This window comes from Amblyomma mixtum, chromosome 8 (genome assembly GCF_055824585.1).
Source record: "Amblyomma mixtum isolate Tamu chromosome 8, ASM5582458v1, whole genome shotgun sequence".
Taxonomy (NCBI): domain Eukaryota; kingdom Metazoa; phylum Arthropoda; class Arachnida; order Ixodida; family Ixodidae; genus Amblyomma; species Amblyomma mixtum.
In genome coordinates, this window is record NC_143019.1 from 39,563,840 (window position 1) to 39,585,359 (window position 21,520).

Genomic DNA, 21,520 nt, shown 5'->3' on the forward strand with positions numbered 1-21,520 from the left:
AGAGAGGCATGGGAGACTGCCCTCCTCAACTGCTCCTCGCTTGAGTCCCAAAGGGCTCTGGTGAAACGGGCGAGAGACGCGGCCTCGTCGTGCGGTGTCCCGGACTAGGGACGCCGACCATGTAGCGGGGCCACTCTGTGGCTCCCAAACTTTTTTTTTCACAAAATAAAAGTTTTCACCACCACCACCCAGTCCTCCCAGGTCTTGAGGTTCTCTAGGTCCCGCGGGGGAGGGTCCGCCGGGCAGAGGGAAAGGATGTGGAGGGAAGAGGCGAAGGGTTCTGGGCATAGGGCGCATGCCGGAGTGGGGAAGGAGGGATTATAGTGGGCTAGGGTAAGGGGTGAGGGAAGAGAGTGTGTCTGCATTCTGCGCCAGAGCGTTGCGTGTCTGTTATCTAGGGAGGGGTGGGGCGGGGGGTAGAGCTGGCGTGAGGCTCTGTATGCCTGCGTCAGCTCGCTGAATGAATGCATGCGCTCCTTCGTGAATCCCCGATCCGAGACCACCCGAGCCCGGTTTAAAGAACCTCGGGCTAAAGTACGCGAAAATATGGTTTCAGTCTCCGTCAAAGCATGTTCCTGGTTCTCTTTCCTTCGTTACGACAGCTCCGTCCCTTTTGCAAAAGCGCACTGCAACCACGAATCCGAGCATCCGGTTTACGGTAAGGCCTGAACAATAGCCTAGCAGTATTCCTCATGAAGTCACATGGTCCTACTCGTGGCGACGCGCATAAGTACTCTGCGCCCTTTTCTGGTCTGGAGTTGTCACAAAAAGTTAAGCAGCGGTTCAACTCTACCGAACTGAGTTGATTTGGTATGGTTTATGGGGTTTAACGTCCCAAAGCGACTAAGGCTATGAGGGACGCCGTAGTGGAGGGCTCCGGAAATTTCGACCACCTGGGGTTCTTTAACGTGCACTGACATCGCACAGTACAGTGAACGTAGCGAAAGCTACATACGCATGATTAAACATGGTTTGTCTTTGGTACTTCTTTCATTGTTAATTACCCCCACCACTTCACAGCCGCTTATTCGTCTTCATTGATCGGCTCGATGGAGACAAAGACTGATCGATGGTTAGGCCCTAGCCAAAGAATAAGGTCTTGACGCCGTTACCAAAGCCTGACAAAGGGAACGCGGATGGCTGCACACGTAGAAGGATTCTTAAGAACAAACACGATAATTTGCTTAGACACACACTGCACACACACTGCCAAACGTGTTGTCGGTAAACCGCTTGTGAAACTCTCTCGTAGCAGTGGCACTTTCACTCAAACGAATCGCGTGAATCGTCTTTCTGTCCGCAACGATGTCCATCGGCGACTCAGAGTCGGTGGTAGTAGTTGGGGCCGATGTGTAAGGTCAGAGGTCAAGATCAGAGGCCAAAGATCAAAGGTCGAAGGTCAAAGGTGGTACACAAAGTGGGCCACACACTGCCACAGGTGGAACACTAAGTGGGTAGATAACATAGCAACACTAGCCATGACTTATCTCAAGGTCGTTTCAAGGTCATTCGGAGGCTCACGGCGAAATGCGTCCCAGTTGTAGTACTGTAGATTTCGCTACAAAAACCGAGAAGTGTAAGCCCAATGCGGGCTCTCTGTCAGAGCCCTCAGATACAAATCATACACGGTGCAGAATGTGGGGCTTTCCATTTCCCTGGTTGCTCACATTGAATCGTCTAAGCAGCAGTAATCTCATAGAAATGTGCCTGCAGGAATTTGCGTGGAAAACAACACTCGAAAGATATAAAAGATTAGAAATCTCGATTACTTAAATGCAAAAAGACGTAGCACCAAACAACCTACGAAAGAGTAAAATAGCATTAACAGATGGGGAGGTCTTACCGCATGAAGCATAATATTACGCCCCGGCGGTAATTAGTGCAAGCTGCTGACCCTAGTAGCGCTTCAGTCACGAGCTGTACCGGCCAGTACTCGTAAATATGGTCTCGGTGGACATTCAACCAAGCTTTAGGGAAGGGATGTTCGAAAGAGTAAAAGAAGAAAGAGCGTGGAAGCCTGCAACGGAGAGAAAGAGTGGAAAACAGCATTGGGCGTGCGCCGTGCGTGCGATAGCGGCTGCTCGCGGCATATAATGAGAGCGTTTGTTCTCGGGATTAGACACAGAGTGCCGGGACAGGACCGTACTGGATCTATTTGGTTCGTAGGCGGCGGGGACAATTTCGGTGAGCTTCTCGGCGATTTGCGTGCACGTGAACAAAGCACCGAGCTTAGCTACGTGGAGCGCAGCGAAATGTCATCAACTGCTAACGTATTCACTCGCCCCCTCCCCGTATAATCAGCTCCGGGTGCAACAGCTTTTTTTACTCTTTCTGGCATCGAGGATTTCTTGCTTGGAGTCTCGTTAATCTGACTTAAGAGAGGTCTAATAACCATGCGAACTGAATTAACAAAATCTCGTAAGACGTTGTAAACCCGGAATAACTGCCCCCCCCCCTTTACCACCACCACCAAAAAAATTAATAATAATAAATATATCCTCACTACACTTACTATGGATCAAACTAGCGAGAGCAGGTCTTACTTATTTTCAGATGAATTTTCAAAGCGCATTTGTCGTTCGTACGTGTCGGATGTCAGTCACAGTACAATAGAATATATTTCATAGCGTAAATAGATTACTTGTATATTGTGCCTCTGTCCTCCCTATCCTTTCTTCCTGTCCCCTCCCCTCTTTCATTTCATTTTCCAGTCTGCCTGCTATCTCTTTATTTCCGCTACTCCAGCTCAGGTGCTTCCCGTAGTGGGGGCAGATGCCGGGGCAAGCAAAAATCTTTTACTTCCTTTTATTATTATTTTTAAATAAACTACTATTACTAGTAGTACAATAGTGCACAAAAAAAAAGATTGGTTTTGAAGAAAGGAAAAGCGAACTGTCTCACTTCCGGTGGACCCCTCCATAAAGGTGAAAATCGAATTGAATGAATGAATGAATGAATGAATGAATGAATGAATGAATGAATGAATGAATGAATGAATGAATGAATGAATGAATGAATGAATGAATGTTTATTTGTTTGTTTGTTTGTTTGTTTGTTTTATGAGGTTTGATGTCACAGCGTGTTTAACGACTCAGGCTATGAAGGATGCCCTGCAGTGCGTCTAACCAGTTCCACTCAGGCGTTTACCTGCTGAAGCCCCATCTCGTCCTAAGCCTAATATGGACACGTCTTCTCTGGCTCAGCGGACGACCATTTAGCTACCACGCCGGACCTTTATCCTGTGCATCGATGCCAGGTGGATGTCTCTAGGTCGATTTGACTGGAAACCTTTTTGTAGCGAAAGCTACATTGGCCACGAACTTGCGATTTCGCAGTGGCGGTGCTGTGAGGAGGCACAGAGACTGACCTTGAGCCGTTGCCTAGCAACCGCCGCAGCTGGCGGACGCCGCGCGCTCGCCGCGCCATCTGGTATGACGTCACACCGCGCGCCTCGCCGCGGAGCCGCCGCCGCGCCGTTTGGTATAACGTCAGACCGCTCGCCTCGTCGTTAGGCTCGCCTCCGCTCGCTTTGCCAGCTGTGTCGCATGCCTGATAACATGTCGGAGGATTGAAACAACAACATAGCTAGACAACCTGACTAACCTGGACTTGCAGACAAGATTAACCAAGGCTAAGCGAGCTGTGCCTTACCTTTCGCTACATATATCTTGGTATAGAAGAGCTAAGCCACTCCCAATTTTCAGGGCATTGATAAGGGTGACTGGTCGGTTTGTTAGTCCAAGAATCCATCGGCTTCGGCTAGCATCCTGTGCCTGCCAGCTGAACAGCGCCACTTCCCAGGCCTCCGTCGTTTGGCGTATCAAGTTCTGTCGATACTTGATCATTTGTTTCTAAGGAAAGGAAATGGCGCAGTATGTCTGACGTATATCGGCGGACGCCTGAACAGCGTCGTAAGGGAAGAGAGGAAGGTGGGTTCGAAAGAAAAGAGAGAGGCATAGGCGCCGGAGTGGAGGGCTTCGGTATAATTTCGACCACCTGGGGATCTTTGCCGTGCGCTATCTCACAGCACACGGGTGCCTTTTGCGCAGAGAGCTGAGGAAAGAAAAAAGACAGGTGTAAAGTTATGAGACCGCAAGCGGGCAGACTGGGCGAGGGAACAAACGCGGGTTAATCACATCCTGGTCGAAATCAAGAAGAAGAAATAAGCTTCGGCAGGACACGTAATACGAAGGCAAGATAACCGCTGGTCCTTCTGGGCAATGGAGTGGATTCCCACAGAAGGTAAACGTAGCAGGGGGCGGCAGAAAGTTAAGTGGGCGAGTAAGATTAAGAAGTTTGCGAGGACAGGGTGGCCGCAGCTGGCAAAGGAGAGGGTTAATTGGTGAGACATGGGAGAGGCCTTTGCCCTGCAGAAAATGTAGTGAGGTTGATGATGATAATGAGGAGGAAAGAGGGTAATTAGCTAGGAAAGAGGGGGAACCTTCACGCGCAGCCAGTGAGGAGATGAGACGCTTATGCATCCTTGCGAATAGCAGCCGACAGCGGTGGCTGTTACAACAAAAACAACCTGGGGCCATCGTAACGGCATTGTTAACGAAGAAAATACGGTACTATTTGGAAGTTAGAAATTCAGAAAACATATTAAAGTGTATTAGTGTAGATTAGCGGGTTGAATAAACCAGTACAATTTGTTATCACTGGTTGGTACAACTTTCGAATGTGCGAATTGCAGTGAATCTATAGCCGAGGGCTAGTTTCGAATTCATTCACATAAATATGAACGAGTGGGGCGGAAGATTGCACGCATGAATACAAAAAAAATGATTACACGTTTCATAAAACCAAAAAAACGAGCAAAACACTCCAGCCAATAAGCGGTTCACGACATAGTCAGCGTTGCATAGATGACAGTGTTATGCGAAGACAACAGATCCACGATTATAAAGAATAATATATAATACACACTGAACCGTAAAAACAACAAGGGAAACAAGGGAATTTCGTTGCGGTGAGACGGCTCCTGGCCACCAGGGTCTACGAGGCAATGAGGCCGCTGATGCGGCTGCCCGGGTGCTCACACACCGGGCTCCTCATCCTAGCTCTCCTGGCTCAGAAGCTCATACACCGCTTCTGCGGTTCCGCGAAATCCTAATTTATTATTGCGACAGCCACCGTCTCTACCAGGCACCTGCCAAGGGGCTGAGTAAGGCGGAGGAGCGAACTCTGCGGCGCCTGCAGACAGGAACTCTTCTCTATCCTGCCATAGCAAAACACTTCGATCCGAACACAGATGGGCGCTGCCCGCACTGTGGAGAGATCTGCGATATCTTTCACATGGTGTGGGCATGTACTCAGAATCCTCACCTTCCCCCTTCCCCCACCCCCACCCAAGAGGCATTGGAGACTGCCCTCCTCAACTGCTCCACGCTGGAGTCCCAAAGGGCTCTGGTCAAGCGGGCGCGAGACGGGGCCTCGTCGTGCGGTGTCCCGGACTAAGGATACCGACCATGCAGCGGGGTTTTCTGACCCTCACACTCTCTTTGAGTATTAAAGTTTTTTACCACCACCACCACCGTGGTCGTTTGTGCAAGACGACCTGAATTCTATCGCGTTAAAAAAACATCGGGGACAGCGTTCTGTGGCGACCCAGTGGAGGAGGAGGAGGAGAAAAGCATTTATTTAGTGATGTACAGAGAGGTGCTCGGGGAGAGGCCCCTAGTGGGTCTCACCCCTTACAATACTAGTCGGAGTCCCTCATTCCGGGATCCCGTTGGTCGAGACCGCTACACAAGTCCGCCGAACCAGGGCCTGCTGGGCCGATAGTTCCAGGCAGCTGAGTAGGGCCGCCTCCCAGTCCTCTCGGGTAGGGGAAGGGGTGATTGGGGGGAGAGAAGGATTTTTTCTGCATGCCCAAACCATGTGGAAGGTGTCGGCCACCTCCCCACAGAATGAGCAGCGGCCGTCAAAAGAAGGATTAAAGTGCTTGAGAACCGCCGGGCACAGCAGGGTGTTTGTAAAGAGCCTGAGGAGAATTCGTTCGCCAGCTTTACCCAGTCCTTTCATAGGAACTAGGTATCGCCGGTGTTCGGCACGATAGTGCTCAGTAATTTCTTTGAAAGAAAGGAGAGGGCTGTGATCTGGGTTAAGCTCCTCCCAAGGGACGCCTGGTGCCCGGTGAGTGAGTGCGCGGGCTGCCTCATGGGCGGCTTCGTTACCTGGCATGCCTTGGTGGCCGGGGACCCATATGATTGAGCGATGAGTTGGATCGCCGTCGCGAGTACTGCGGTGTAAAATTTGGTGAGCGAGTGGAGTGATCCAACCGAACTCAAAGTTACGACAGGCTCCGCGAGAGTCTGTGAGGATGAATTTAGAGTCGGGATGGGAGGCTGCGAGGGCGATCGCCACCTCCTCCGCATGCGTTGAGTTGGGCGCTCTGAACGAGAGGCCGTCCACCTGTTTTCCCTCGTGTATGACTGCAGCCGTGTACCATTCCCCCCTGGAGCGGTAGGGGCCTGCAATGTCGACGAAGAAGACGTGTTTCTTTGAGCCATAGTGGCGGTGCAGGGCATTCGCCCGCGCCTGGCGCCGGCCATTATGGTCCTCCTTGTTCATCTTAGTCGGAAGGGGTCGAACGTAGAGGGCGCTTCTCCACAGTTCTGGCACTCGAACCCGTTCCATGGTGTGGTGATCATGTCTGATATGTAACCGGTCCAAGAGGCGGCGACCGGACACGGTCTGGGCGAGACGCGTGTATTGGTTAACGAGATGCGCCTCGCGGAGTTCTCGATAGGTGTTCACCACCCCCAACGCGAGAAGTCGCGCGTTGGAAGTGGATATCGGGAGGTCGAGGGCTCTCTTGAAAATTTTGCGGAGTACAATCTCCAAGTGATCTTCGTCATGTTTCCGTAAGCGGAGGTAAGGAGTCGAGTACAGTACTCGACTTGTTACGAAGGCATGCGCGAGCCGCATCGCATCCTTACTTCGCAACCCTCCTCGCTTGTTGGAAACGCGGCGAACCATTCGGCCCACCTGGTCGCCGACTTTGCGGAGTTTGGCAAGAGTTGTGTCTGCCTTACGATGTTGATTAATGAAGAGACCGAGTATTCGTAGCTCCTTCGCTTCACGGATGGGGCCGCTAGCGAGAGAAAGCTGAACGGAGATTTTGCATTTCGGAGAAGATCGAATATGCACAAATTCAGACTTGGACGGGGAGCACTGGAGGCCGCAGTACGTGGCATAGTGGTCAACTATGCTCGCCGCTGCTTGCAGGCATTCCTCCATCTCTCCTATATTTCCCGTAGTGGCCCAGATGGTGATGTCATCGGCGTACAGCGCATGCTGAACACCGCCGACAGCCGCCAGCTGTGCCGGGAGATACATCATAGCAATGTTAAAGAGAAGCGGGGACAACACAGCGCCTTGTGGTGTGCCCCGCGTTCCCATCTCAAACGGGCCGTACTCGGTCTCTTGTATACGTATATAGGCCAAGCGGTCTGTTAAGAAATCTTTGATGTAATTGAATGTACGAGGACCACAGTTAATATCGCTAAGGTGTTTTAGTATGACGCCGTGTTTAACATTGTCAAACGCACCCTTGAGATCGAGTGCTAGGACTATTTTGTCGTTGTGTGGGTGTTCTATGGGTTCGAGAACCTCGTGATGAAGCTGTAAAAGGATGTCTTGTGCGGACTTACTGGGTCGGAAACCGAACATGGTGTCGGCAAAGGAGTTCTTGCTCTCGAGATATTCTGAGAGGCGGTCACGGACCATCGTTTCCATCAGTTTTCCTACGCATGAAGTGAGGGAGATGGGCCGGAGGTTGTCTGTGTTTACCGGTTTCCCCGCCTTTGGGATAAAGGTTACCAATGATGTCTTCCAATCCGGTGGCAACGAAGTGTCCCCGGTCCAAATGGCGTTAATATATTCGAGTAGGGTTTCGTATGCCCGATCAGGAAGGTTCGCCAATAATTTGACTGTGATCTTATCCCTCCCGGGCGCCGTCCCCCTGCGCATTTTGGCAAGAGCCGCGCGAAGGTCGTGAAGCTGGAAAAGTTGATCCAGTTCCGGATTATCGCAGCCTGCATACGAATAATCCTGCCCACGCGGGTCTTGATCCTGATTGAGGTATTGTGAGCGCAAGGTGTTCGCTAGCTGCTTCGTGTTTCCTTGAAAGTTGTGTATCGCGCGATTGATGTGTTTCTGTGTTTCCCAGTGGAAGCTACGAGCGTCAAACGCCGGCTTCCACAAGCTCGCTCTCATGAGCGAAAGACGCTCGAAAGACGCTGGAGTGTGAGCCGATGGCACGAACCCGTAGCTTCCACTGCATAGCCACAGAAAGCTGCCAGCCAGTTATAGGGCGCTTGGCTTCCTCGCCGGCGGAAGCGCCTTCAGTCCTGGCTGCGGCAGTTGCACTTGGATGGGGGCGAAGTTGAAGACGCCCGTGTACTGTGGGATGTCAGTGTCCCCTTTAAGGAACACTAGGAGGCCGAAATTTAACAGGATTATGCCCACCGCCGAGACTCAGTGGTTAGCGCGCTCGGCTACTGAGCCGGAGCTCCCGGTTTCGATCGATCCCGGCCACGGCGGCTGCGTTTCGGTGGAGGCGAAACGCAAAAGGCGCCCATGTGCTGTGCGACGTCAGTGCACGTTAAAGATCCCCAGGTGGTCGAAATTATCCCAGAGCCCTCCACTACGGCACCTTTTTCTTCCTTAGTTCTTTCACTCCCACCTTCCTCCCTTCCCTTATGGCCCGGCTCGGGTGTCCACCGAGATGTGACACAATTACTGGCAATTTCCTTCCCTCAAAACACAATTTTCATTTCAATTTTTTTGCTCCACTACGGCGCATCTGTTCCTCTTTCTTCTTTCACTCTTTCCTTCAAGGTGTGGTTGAGGTGTCCACCGGGAAGTTGTGAGTGGTTGCGGACCTTCCTTTCCTCATAACCAGTTGTCCACTCACCTAGAGTGCACCTTTCCTGGCAGTTTTACATTAAGGCATGTCTATTTTCCTTGGTTATTAAAATGGCGGCTAACAATTTTGTACTAAATGATTTATTGTTGATACAGGCAAACTGGTTTAAGAGGTGAAAGTTATAACCGGAATCATAAATATTTCGCTTCCTGATATGGCCATATTTGCGCCATCGCTGTTTATTTAGACAGAAGTTGCCTCTTTATTGCGTGCACTTTTGCGTGTACCGTGGGGTAACGATCTAGTGGTTCTAAAACTTCAGCGCCGTCCTACCTTCAGTCGTTTCAGTCATGCTTTTTAGGATGATCGTCTTGTGATCACCGGTGAGCAGTGCCGGCGAACATTTCCATGATAGAAGTCTCATATGCAACCCATGCTGTAAAACACCACGCTGTGCACAAGTATGTTCCTAGGAGAGTTTCTTTACGGGCTATTCCGATTCGCACGACTTTGTCTCAGAGCAATCTTCCTGAATCCCCCTGGGTAGCGCGAATCAGTCAATACTGTAAATACTGAGAGCGAGAAAGCTATAGCCGGTGTCATAATTCAAACCCTACCTGTTTCGAGGATTCTCGGGAAACGTCCTTGACGTCAATGACTGCGCCTCACTCGCGGCTAAGGGCAAAGAAGTCAGCGCTGTGATTTGGTGGCAGTGGCGAGCAGCTCTTCATCAAGTATTCAGCGCTGCGAACATGCCCCCGTTTTCGGAAGAACTGTTGCTCAATAAAGGATACGATATGACCTGCGTAGACATGACAGACAGGTTAGGTAACATCTCGCGCCGTAGCATATGTGCAGTCACGATACGCCGGTGGAGAGGGTGGAAGAAATCGAGGATAACGATACCGCACCGACAATAGTGGACCTGTCCGGAAGTAGGCGTCGCACTCCAGTCATCTGCCATACAGCGGAATACGCGGAATACGAGCACAAAGATGACCTCCCAGCGAGCAGTGCGGGAGGCATGAATGAACTTTTTATTGTTGTTTTTAGAAGGTGAAATGATCTTCGGGACGAATATCGTCGACTGCTCCACAACGCTGAAGCGTTGATCGATTACAAAACCGCGCGAGAATAAAGGGGCAACTTCCCAAGTAGCACACGTAATAGGTTTGGTTTGGTTTATTGGGGTTTAACGTCAAAAAGCAACTCAGACTATGAAGAACACCGTAGTGAAGGGCTCCGGAAATTTTGACCACCTCGGATTATTTAACGTGCACTGACATCGCACACAGTACACGGGCCTCTAGAATTTCGCCGCCATCGAAATTCGGCCGCCGCGGCCGGGATCGAACCCGCGTCTTTCTGGCCAGCAGCCGAGCGCCGTAACCACTGAGGAACCGCGGCGGCACAGGTAATTGGCCCAGTATTGAAAATATATTGGCAGAAGTTCGGTCCTACAAAGAAGTAAAGTGAAACCATTCATTTGCAATATTGGGCCGAATACCTGCGCTTCTAGGGTTGCATCGTTCAAGCGCTAACACTGACATGACTGAAACAGTCACCTGAGTAAAAAAAAAAGAAAGCAGTATTTTTTTGCAAACTATCACCAATACGGACCAAGAGAAAGGTGTGAATTTCGCAAAGCACAGTAAAATTGATCACCGCGAGCTCAAGAACAAACAAGCGTGTGCTTAAAAAAAAGCACAGAACAGAAAGGTCCCAAGTAATACACAAAAACTGCAGGCAATCTGTCCACCTTCTTCGGTCATGAAAATTAAAAAAAAAAAATGGCGGGAGATTTAGAGTGGTCAGGACAAATATGAACTGGATGCGCAAACCCTCCGGTTTTGCGCGCCACGAACTCAGGACGTGTATTCACGAACCTTTCTCGCGCAAGAGTACTAAACGCTACCGCTACTCCCTTAGCTGAAGGCGTCTGTATACTCTAATCACGAATACACCTGTATGGGAGTAAAAAAGGAAGTAGTTGGTTTTATAGTGCACTCTATTTTATAAAAAAGTGTTCGACAGAGGAGAGTTGACTCCGTTTTTACTTATTTGTGTTTAGACTATAGAGAGCTTCCTCCACTAGACCGCTGGCCTTCCGCGAAACCATGTTTCTTACAGACAGCTCCGTGAAGGCTCGGCAGAGACCGAATGTTCGTGGAGTCAGAGAAAGGCAGGCAATGCTGCGTGTGCCGTTCAAGCAGTCACTCACGTCGCAAAATCGGCTCCTTCCATTCTAAGCCTGCGGAAAGCAGCAACAGAGGGGGCGGCTATCGCCGTTTCTACGTGCACGCCGTTCCAGGCACCTGGAGCAGCCCTATGGGCGAGCGCCACCCTCGGAACGCAGCAATGAGGCTACTGGCAGCTTCCCACCTGCCGGTATCTGCGTTGATCCCGAACTCAATAACCTTCGATACGGCGGCACTCCCTCTGCCTTTCCCGTTCCCCACTCCGCTCCATTTAGGATGACGTTGTTTTCTTTCCCTAATTTCCTTCCATAGCCCAGTTCACGCAAGCATGCGGGACCCGCATCCAACTGGAACCACTCTATGTCCTCCAACATTTTTCTTTCCTATCTTTCCCTTTTGTTCTGTGGCCTCTTCCACCTCCCTCTTTTTCTTTTTATTTGTCTTTGTGCAGGGTGGAGCTGGAAAATTCAATATATGTTTTCCGAGCAGCCCAGGGGCAATTGAAGCTCGCTTCCATCGAGATCGGCGCTGTAGGATTCCTACGAGGCACATTTCTCTCTGCAGAGTGAGGTACGTGCTAGAATATATCCCTCTCCCTAGATGCCCGTCTGATGTTCCTGGTTTCATTCGTTTATTTGAGCACGCCGTTCCTCGCTTGTTTGTCAGCTGCTGTTTTTTTTCTTTCTTTTTCTACTTCCTAATCGCCACAATACTTGCCCGCTCAAATTCAATTCCATTATAACGAACAGGTCTGTTGATATTAGTGCGAAATCGCTATTCGGATGGCTAAAACCCGAAGGAAGGTTTTGCGATGTTTATGGGTTTGCGAAGTTTGTGGGTTTGTGCCGAGCGAGATAAGTAAATAAAAATAAATCGAATAAATAATCGCGACTGGGATTCGAACCCATGACGGCGTGAACAGATCAGCTTCGCTGGCAACTGCGCGAGGGCAAAAAGCAAAAAAAAAAAAAGAACTACGCTATCGCCGCATCCAAGCACGCCTCGTGTTAAGCTGCAACACACTCTTGCCGTCCTCTTCAACTAATACTGCTATCAAACTAATATTCGCGCTTTGAGCTATGTTGCGGGGGGGGGGGGGGGGGGGGGGGGGGGGGGGGGGGGGAGGGTTGTGAGAGAGATATACGTGCGCTGCATGCGTTGGCGTGGACAACGCTGTGGCAGAAAAAAGGCAATAGAGCAATGCGCGTTGGCGTTGAGAACACTGCTGCAGAAACGCAACACTGGAGCATAGGCCGCCGGCGTGTGCTCCAGTAAATTGGCATTGACGATGATGATTGGCACTGATGACCCGTGGGCCCACTGAGACAAAAACGACCAGCGTCCAGCCAGTTGGCGTCCCAGCTAAAATTGATAGGAACAAATTGTTTGCTTAATGCGCCTTACGTATCTTTAATTAACAGACATAGGTCTTGAGGCTCAACTGTGCATTATAAGCCAGTGCCGCCCCCTTCGAATCAATCTTTCAATAATGCAAGCAATTTGTCAATCTGTCTCCCTTTAAAAACAAAAATTGTATGGACACTTTGGCAACTAAAGTGTTAAGAGGCGAAGGCCGAGTACACTATGCCGTGATGACTTCCGGTGGATGTGACGTCACACCATTCCCGTGGCTATTTCGATACCCAAATTGTACATCTTTCGGGGATCTTAAGTGTTAATTACGCTTAATGACACATTTTTTCATCTAATTTGGCGCAAATCCGACGTTTTCCCACCATTCTGTGACAATTTTCACTATGCGTGACGACTTCGGATGGATGTGACTATTTCGACGCTATTTCGACGCAATTTCGACATTTTTTCCTATAATTGAATAAATAATTAATCTACACTCATCAGACTTGCCTTCTAGGTTCATTTTTTTTTTCCTATATCTGAAGCAACCATTGGTTTTCTTCTATATTTTTTAGTTCCCGAGTTAAACGCGTGTGACACGTTAACGGACGGACGACAGTATGAGCCATTAAAGGCTTTCGCCTTAAAACCAAAAGAAATGGCTGGGGTTCAAAGTGTTTTGAACCTAGTTATACGAGCGAAAGCTCTGTTAAGCATCTCTCAAATCAAATTCCAAGGTTAAGGGCCAAAGTCGAGGTTCAAGGTCAGGTACCCAATGGTCATAGCCATATGATCACGTGGTCAAACTACCACAGCTTGGGCATACCACCACGCAGTTAAGTTCGGTTTGACCTTGTGAGGCATTGAAGGTCACTTAATCATTCACATCGAAATCGGAAGTTGTACCCCAAGGAATAGAGCTATCGCTCTAAAAAACTAAACGCACATTTAGCCAATACATTTAAACCCGTACAAAACGCATTTACAAAATGCAGTTGCTGGTGCTTTATTTTCTGTAAAACTGGCGTCGATGTGTTCAAGGTTTCTTTCTTTCCAAGGCACCTTCTGCGAACTCTCCTTTCCAAACACGCAACCCAAACACAGCGCAGCGGTGTAAAGTTTCGGGGCCTCAATGCTGGCAGCGAAATACTCTCTCTGACAAGGAGTTATTGGGAAACTGTCTCAAAGCAACCGTTTCCATTTTCCACGGATGGCAGAAAACGCTGTCCACCTCCCGACGCGGCGGTTGGGGAACTGCTCTTGGACAAACGCCCCCCCCCCCCCCCCCCCCCCCTCGAGTGCGTCGAACGGTGTTTCAGACGCGCCAAATATCGGACGAAAGCAGCGGCGGCGCTATTTTCAATTTATTTCGCCGAAACAGCTTCATTCGCACCCGTTTTCGACACCACCTTGCGTCCCACTCGGTTGCTTGCTTGCTTGCTCGATTGATTGCTTGTTTGTTTGTTTGTTTGTTTCTTTGTTCGTTCGTTCGTTCGTTTGTTTGTTTGTTTGTTTGTTTGTTTGTTTGTTTGTTTGTTTGTTTGTTTGTTTGTTTGTTTGTTTGTTTGTTTGTTTGTTTGTTTTCTACAAAACAAATATGGTCGCCTTGCTACCAGTTGTGCGGCTTCGCTGCACAGCTTTCTTGCAATAGGTGCTGCCTGGCGATAGGGGAGGATAGAGTTATAGCGAGCTGGTTGTAGAAAGGGGGAACTTTCGACAGTTTTAAAGAAAGAGACTCGCCTGCCATTCCTAGAAAACCGGAATGGGGGAAGAAATGGGAAATGGAGCATAACAGCCAAGGTTTGAAGCAATGGGAAAATTAAGGATGTGTTGGAAGGAACTCCAAGACGATTGTCCCTAAGTGCCAGAGAAGGGAGTGAAAGGGAAAATGAAAGTGAATAGGAATCATATTGTTACGTGACGGCAAGCGATGAAGAAAGGACTGCATGACCGATGGCGATGATATGATTTAGGGTGCGTTCCAATTCTCTAGACGTCCGACAAGACGTCTAGTGTGACGTCTAGGAAGCCGTCTACATGTCTACATATTGGAACGTGTCTACTTCACGCGCCACCTTGCGGCATATAAACTGAACTAACATTTGGGAATAGTTGCACTCCTATGTTCTTAAAAATTCTTAATAAAACAAGTTAAAAACGCGCTGTTAGTAGTTTGCTAGTCCTTATTTTATTTTATTTTATTTTTTCTGCAATAATGGTGCGTTAATCGCTACCGCTTCAGCAGACGATCTCACCTGCATAGCAGACGATCTCACCCACACGATTTCCTCTCGCTCGATTCACAAATATAATCGTAGGTCCACAAAGAGGCTTTATTTGCCACCGGTTCCTATAAAAATCAACTTAACGGAATGACTGACACTTGAAAGATGGTGCGTCTCCGGGCTCCAGTGCCCGCCAAGAACACGGCTCACTCAGCTCTGACTGCACCAACTGCTCCGCCATCTTTAGACAGGAAGTTAGCCTGCATCGATGTGGACTTCGGCGAAGCAGTCTTCTTGGACGGCTTCGTGAAAATTGGAACGAGTCTTAAAATGGCCGCTGTTCGGCAAGACGTCTAAGTAGGCGTCTACTTGGGAGTATTGGAACGCACCCATAATGTCTGCGAGCCCAGCACCAGCGCTCCTGCCCATGCCACTGCCCGCTTCGTCCTCTTCTAGTCCGTCACAATATATTCACGAAAAACTTTGGAACCGAAAAACCAAGCTTCAGAGGGAAATAAAAGAATCGGTATAGGACTAGTGGTCACAGCATCCGGTTAATTTTGGGAAAGGGCACAGGTAAGACTGAGGATAGCACGGATGAATAAAGTTAAAGCACCCATTTGTTTCTGAAGAGCGAGGACCGTAATATTGCTACGAAAAAAGGGCAGATGAGAACGGCGTTAATTGGCGGGAGTGCAACATCCCGGGGAAACTCTTGAAAAAGGAATCTAGGCAAGGCTTTGGGAATAATGATGGAAAAAAAAAAGAAAAATCAGGCACTGCTCAGCTTCGAAGCTTAACGCACACAATTCTGGCGAGAGGCGGTTTACTGCGCGCTGCACTGAGCTGCTTTGATTCTTAGCTTAAATAGCGAAGAGATACACTACAGCACTGGGAAGCTGCAGTAAATACTGGCGCGCTAATCTGTGCTGAGTATGAGCTGTAACGACAAGCGATATTTTGCAACTTATTTTTCTCCTTAGGCTTTCGTGCCCAGCAGGGGCTTATCTGCGGGATAAAAACGTTCACGGTTTTGAGTGCGGCGGCAGACGAGAGCTTCTTCGATCGCCATAGCACTAGCAGAACTAGAGCAGGCCTTTGTGCGGCACAACCACCTTAGCTCTAACTTAAGCCACGCGGAACTTCTGGCGTCGCGCCAACCACCACCATCCCCGCCATCTCGTTCTCCTTTTTAAGGCGAAAGCCTTTATAGGCTCATGACTCGCCGGCGTGTGCGTCTACAGAAGTTGTCCCGCCCTAGCTGTCAATCAAACTTTTGACGTCATCAACATGGCGTAGTATGTCGCAACACAAAATTAGTTGTCACACCTATAGCTGACAATTAATTAAAAACTGATGACGTCATTGACATGGCGTAGTATGCCGTAATATGAAATTCTTTAATTACGTTTAATTAAAAAGAATCAATCAAAATAATCATTAAAATATAATAAAAACTGATGACGGCATAGACATTGCGTAGTATGTCGTAATACGAAATTATTTAACAATATTAAATTAAAAGAGTTAAAAAATAACAAAATAACAACACAAAACTGATGACGTCATCAAATGACGTAGTGTGTCGTGACGGGAAGTGTGCTGGCCATGCGCGTGACGTCACCTATGACGTCATCACAACAGTAACAGAAGCTGCAAAACAGGCGAAAATGGCTTTCCCCTCATCGCACTTCAGTGAGAGTAATGTGCCCCCCAGAATTATTTTGCATCTTAATGTTGACGACAGCTCCGCCATCAGACCGCGCTAGATAAGACTAGAAAGCATACGGCAGGCTAAGCAGGGAACAGCAGGGAAAAAAAAGTTATAGCGAACGTCAAAAAGAAAGGTCCTCGAAGCCGAGACTGCTGAGGGGAGGCAAACAAAAAGAATGGGAACAAAAGAGTCATTGCATGAATACAGGGCTGGTAAGAACGAAATCCGCAAGGAAACGCTTTATGATAATTCAAGAGGCAGTAAGGCTAGATCAAGTTTCCTTAGAACTAGACAATACCGGGTGTTTTTTTTTAGAAGGTCCAAAATTTTTAAAAAAAGGTAAATTGCTTTAGATTTATTTTAGCACTGGCGCTATACTGGAGGCTACGGGGGGCGGCAGGCAAGAGGAAAACTGCTTTAATTAGTTCGCTGATTAACTAAATATGTTAATTAACTTTTCTAATTTTTGTTTTAGGGGATATGTTGTATTCGCAGAATTGGAGATCGTCCTCTAAACAGCCCAAGTGAGAAAAAACAATTTTAATTAAAAATTTTTCACGCACGTTACGAGGCGCGAAAAATTCACCCTGGTAGGCATCTTCACATCGTAACGCAGCGGCGGGAGCGCCTCTGACGTAGTTCACTGCGCCCTGCGCTATCGCTGCTTATCTCGCTTCGCTCCGCGGCCTCACGGAATGCCGCGTTGGAACAAAAACGCATTGACACAAAGTGCAGGGTGGAGCGAGCTACGTCACAGGCGCTCACAGACGCTGTGTTACAGTGTGAAGCTGCCTACCAGGGTGACTTTTTCTCGCTTCGTTACGCGCGCAAAAAATTTTTTCATGAAAATCTTTTTTCTTGGCTGGACTGTTTGGAAGACGATCTCCAATTCTGCTAATACAACATATCCCCTAAAATAAAAATTATAAAAGTAAATTAACGTATTTAGTTAATTAGCGAACTAATTAAAGTAGTTTGCCTCTTACCTGGTGTCCGCCGTAGCCCTCAGTATAGCTCCAGGGTTAAAATAAATCTAAATGAGTTTACCTTTCTTTAAAAATTTTGGACCTTCTAAAAAAAAACACCCTGTATAGAAGACACTTTGAACAGGGGAATTGATGCGCGCAAGATGCGGGAGCTGCGCAGAAAACATTAAACGTGTTCTGGTAGACTGTAAAGCTATACAACCAGTTGCTGGAAAGAACTTAATGAGCCTTCTAGTAGCTTTGAGTTTTAGGGACAGTGAAAGCAAAATTAACACATCAGCTGTAGCGACGATCAAGAGAACACTAATGGGCCGGTGGCGTGAAATCAGAGAAGAGAAGTTGCACGAAATGTCGCCGAAATCAGAGCCTGAAAAATTATCTTCAACGCTTAAAAATTTGAACGTAACAAGATACAGGATTCAGTGTATTAAAAATTGCGGGGTACAAAATAAATTTTAAAAAACTGAGATCACTGCGGCCACCCGCAATGGTGCAATGCGAAAGCGAAGCGTCCCCATACTATATCGCCGTCCGTGGCTATTTTGAAGTCTAAGTGTATTTTTTTTTGCGTTTTTTGGCGTTTAATTAATCAACTAATTACACCTCATCGAATAAATTTTTCTCACGGCAACATTTTATCACACGCTACCACAATCACACTTTCATGCATTTATCTTAATAGAACTAAATAATCTTGCGGACAAAATTTGCGGACACTTTGCTGACGCGACATAGCCATATAACGCTTTCGCTTTAATGAAACAAGCACTTTAATTTACTAAGCTAGGTGTGGTACTCCCCACAGCCCCAATTCAAAGTGGTGCCAAGAGTTATCTATCTAGTGAAAGTTTTGGGGTCGCGCAAGTCTGGCTCCCACCATCGTGTTCTCCATAGTTTACCTTATGTTAGCCACCTTTTTCTTCTTGGTTCTGTCTTTACGCCGAGCGATGGCTCTTCTATCGCGCGAGGAAAACAAACTTACAAGGCCGGGAGTTGTCTGTTACACCATACCATAGTGACACCATTTATTTTAAAGAAAGTGCCTTATAACACCGTCGTTGTAAAAGCAAAGAACGGAGTCTGCAAAGAAAAAAAGAAAAGAAGGCTGGGCAGATAGATATCAGTCATTCAACTGTCTTATTACGCTGCGTTTTTGCGAGAGATCTCCGTCTTCATTGTTAGCGAGAAGTTCTACACAATGCCCTTTACCTGGATTCGTCCGACAGTCTGCTGAAGTCCACAACCGTTCGTGGGTTCGCATGAGAATTTTTTTTGTTTTCAATTTCTTTCTTGCAACTCATATTTTCTACATAGAACTATGCGCTTAATAAGTACAAAAATGTTGAACTTCTTTAAAAAGTTCGTGTCTTCTTACCAAGCACACCTTTTAGTATTAGAAAATTACTTATCCTTGTAGGCGCGTTGTTAAGTGCGCGGCAGTAATAGTCCGCTCTCCCCAAAAAGTTACATTCTTTGCCCTTTTATTGCGCCAAAGTAGCCCTGCACATTGTCATGAAGAAGAAAACGAGTAAGAAAAAGACTGGATCTAATGGACTGCTCCTAACTCACTGCGCACAGAGTTGTCCAGACTCCCTCCAATGTAGGTACTCCCACGTACGGAATTCAGGTCACTGCGAACGGGGAATGTCTGCCTACAGAGCACACCCGCTGCCTTTTGTTTGCAGGCGAGCACAAAACGCGTGGGCGTGCCGACGGTAATTCTTCGCCCGCTGGCTTTATTATGTAAGAAACTTTGTAAACACGTCGGAAAGGCCCGCCACATATGCCAGAAGGGCGAATGCTGCAGCGATGGAACATAATCCCGGGTACAAGGGATGAAGAGAAGTTTTTCAAAATTGCGTTCCTTCATTTCGTTTCTCGAAGCCTACGCCACAGTATTTCTGCTGGGAAAGAAATCTAGCCTCAGGCGGCATGACTGAATCCATAAGCCGTCTGCATAGCGCACGCCGGCACTGCCTTGTAACTGGAACGCCGGGGCAGATGAATTGCACTGAAGTTTGCTTCGAGTGAAACGTCTCCAACATTCTCGCAAAAAAATTTTGAAAACTGAAAAATTGTAAGATACTGTTGTGGAAATATTGAAAGTAATGGTCCACTCTTCCGATATGTAGCAAAACCTTTCTTGTAAATTGTTTCCAGCGATCGCATCGAACAGATAGGACTCCCACAAAAACCAATGGGGAACGTTTTTGGTGATAGCAAAAGCGTTAATGTAGAGACAAAAATTCAAGACTACCGTCGGGTTATCTGCGGATACATTGGTTGTTATAGTGAAATCTTACATTATATGAAATTACGTTCATAAACATTTTCTCGCTCAAAAATGGTTTTGTGCACAATTGTTGGGATTGTATCAACGAACCGTAAAAACAGCAGTAAAAACAACTGGCGTGTAATAGTCTAGGCCACGAAAACAGAAATTTTCAGGTGTACTGCATACAACAATTCACAGGCGAAGTCGTAATTCTGATTTACGTGTTTTACTACCGAAGTCACATGTTTAGCCCACTGCAGCTAACTAATTAGGAGGATTAGAGCGAACAGCCAATCTCTGCTTCGGTACAACAGTTATAACTTAGAAGTACGTCAAAAATTGGAGGCAGAAGGAAGTGATTACTCTATAGATTAGGAATCCTTAGTGTCTACTCAGCAACACCAAATAACAGTGAAATCACGGCCGCTCGATCTTCCGTAGGTGAAGTGTTCTTTGTCGTAACATTGTTCAGTTTTGTGGCTGGATGAAATTGGGAAAGGTCGGCACTGAGGTCGGCATTTTATCAGGGGAAAATCGATTCCTGCGTTGCTCGTATTTCAGCGACGTTTCTCACTGTTTCAGTGGCTTTGTGCTCAGTGAGCGCAACTCAGTCGTTTACGCTTGTTTGCTGAGAATGTCTACACGTCATAAATATAAGAAAACAACGGCGTTGTTTAAGTAGTCAGCACATAGCACCGCACATCAAGCGAATTCGCACGCATAAGGTATGGCTCCTTTTTGCCCGATAATGGTCCACAATATACTGCGGACTTCATTAAATATAAATTTACTGCTGTGTTTTCCTCGTCAGAACTTCCGAACGCTTTACGTGGGCTCCTAGACAGCCTTAAACGACACGCTCTTACGCGCATATTTTCACTTCGTCACTCCTTCGGTAGCTGCTCATGTTTTCTGGGACAACTTTGCTGGGTCTGCATATGCCAGCCCGCATTATGGTGCCTCGCACGTTATACTATGCATGTCGACTCCGACAACAGCCGGGAGTACGCAGTTGGAAACTGTGTATTTATTTTTTGCTTGTACCACACTTATTTCGGACACGGTGTGCAATAGCAAGGCTGCTTATCGCGGCTCGCGTGCTGGAACTACCGCCTTGACCTCTGTTTCCCGCTTATGCATGTATACATAGATTATTCCTTTCAGTTTCCAGGCCACGCCCGCGCATGCTTGCAGCGTTAGGCCTAAAGAAGAAATGTTTGTGGTCTGGAAACGAAATATCGCGCACGAAAGCAGATTTATTTTGTTGCGCAATACCCATGCATGAGTAGTCATGGTTAGTTCAAGCTCGTTAAAGTAAGAGTTCGGGATGGTGGAGGGGAGGCAAAATGATACAACTAGAATTTATTCGTAGAAATGAGAATGATGAGCGTTATCAGGCTTTTCGTTTTGCTTTTGGGAATAAATGTTTAGAGATTTATATTTTTTGCGTGTGTTATTATTTCGGTAATCCATCTGGCACGGGTATCATGGCGGCGCCCCTACCGCATAAAGATGATGAATTGAGTGCCCTAGCGTTTTTCATGGGTGGTTTCTGCCCTCTAAGCTTTTACTAGAGGACCTTGTCGAATTTCACGAACGGCGTACAACCGTCGCGTCCGCCCCTTGGGGTTCGAAAGCGACCTGTGTTTGTTCTCGTCGCCTTCGACGGTCCCTTCACCACTTGCGCCTCTTCCTGCTGACATGAGGCATAAAAGAGATTTTATGCGCGTTGTTTTAGAGCAAATGTAGCGTATTTGCTTAGCTCTACGCTGCTGTAGGGGGGCTTTAAGAGACGGAGGTACGTGTGAAAAACGCGGAACACGCAGTCTGTATTCTCCGTCACTCGTTTGCGGGACGGGCCTTTAACCCCATAGCAGAAATGTACGAGTTCTTT